The sequence below is a fragment of the Oratosquilla oratoria genome, chromosome 19 (assembly GCF_046742065.1).
Source record: "Oratosquilla oratoria isolate Oo_2021 chromosome 19, ASM4674206v1, whole genome shotgun sequence".
In the NCBI taxonomy this organism is placed as follows: domain Eukaryota; kingdom Metazoa; phylum Arthropoda; class Malacostraca; order Stomatopoda; family Squillidae; genus Oratosquilla; species Oratosquilla oratoria.
In genome coordinates, this window is record NC_134795.1 from 32,453,542 (window position 1) to 32,455,131 (window position 1,590).

General features: G+C 45.0%; 1 pseudogene; it reads left to right on the forward strand.

Moving 5' to 3' along the window:
* Positions 1-472, forward strand: part of LOC143035583 (KRAB-A domain-containing protein 2-like) — a 1,062-nt pseudogene extending 590 nt beyond the window's left edge.
* Positions 473-1,590: the final 1,118 nt, after the last annotated feature.

Below are 1,590 nucleotides of genomic sequence, written 5' to 3' on the forward strand. Positions count from 1 at the left end.
AGCAAAAGAGGTTGTAGCAAATCTGCTAGATATTTTTCTGACATTTGGAGCACCTGCTATTTTACAGTCTGACAATGGACGGGAGTTTGTCACTGCCATAATTACCGAACTTTCAGTGCTATGGCCAGAGCTGAAGTTGGTGACTGGACGTCTACGTCATCCTCAAAGCCAAGGTGCTGTTGAACGTCTAAATTGAGTGATACAGGACAAATTGACCATTTGGATAAGGGAAAACAACAGCAGAAAATGGTTAGTAGGTCTCATATTTGTTCAGTGGCAAGCTAATATCAGCCACCATGAAACAACTGGCCACAGCTCATTCAAAGTTACATTTGGACAAGATCCGCAGGTTGGATTAGGGTCATCTATCCTGCCAAGTACAGCTCTCTGTAATATTTTTACTGAGGAAGATCTTGAGTTATTTCTTGAATCAGGGACAGGAGCAGCGGCAGAAGTAGAGACAGTTGCCTAAGCAGAAGCAGAGACAGAAGTAGAAACAGAAACAGGAGCAGCAGCAGAAGCAGAGACAGGAGCAGCGGCCGCAACAGAGACAGGAGCAGAAGTAGAAGCAGAGACAGAAGTAGAAGTAGAGACAGGGGCAGTAGCAGGAGCAGAGACAGAAATAGAAGCAGAGACAGGGGCAGCGACGGAAGTAGAAGTAGAAGCAGAGACAGAAGTACAAGCAGAGACAGGGGCAGTAGCAGGAGCAGAGACAGAAATAGAAGCGGAGACAGAAATAGAGGGAGAGACCTGGGGCAGTGACAGAAGCAGATGCAGAGACAGAAACAGTAGCTACGAATTTCCAAAAGATCCGTGTTTCAGCTACTCTAGGACAATCCAAGACAGCAACACGGATGACAAGACGCCGCAAATACCTGCTCAAACCATTGTCTGTTGGTCAGTGTGCTACGCTGAGGGCTCCGGATGTCGATCGCGGTCCAACAGATCTGTTAGTGGTCGTTCTTAAGGAAAATTATGGACCTCACACTGTAGGTTGTCGGGAGGGCATTATTGGGCTAAAATTTACAGCAGCTGATCTATGTGCAATCAAACAGCCCCTAATAAAGCCTGAAGAGGTTCTCGATAGCTGCCTGTCGATCAGAACTGCGACAGCAAGAGGCACTGGTGGGCAAGGCTATGTAAAGTGCCAGTGTACGACACACTGTACTTCACAACTGTGCAGCTGCCTTAGAAAAAAGCTCAAGCGCAACTCGCGCTGTCACCCGGGCAGATAATGTAAAAATATGTGATTGAAACAAACTGGCGAATTTTCATTGTGTTTTGCATGTGTTCAAATACATTGGAATTCTTTAAACTGCATTATTTGTAGCTTCTGTGGGTTGTCTGTTCGATTAATTTTCATTGTTTAGATTAGGTTGTCTGTTCGATTAATTTTCATTGTCTAGATTAGGTTGTCTATTCGATTAATTTTCATTGTTTAGATTAGGCAGTCCAATTCACATCGAGCAAAATTGGGAGGCATAATGTGAACAATGGGCATTTTTTGCATTTTTTTTGTCACTGGCACCAGCTGGACCTCGTTATCACCAGAAGACCCTTGCTAAACTGCGTCCTCGCAACCCGCAGCTA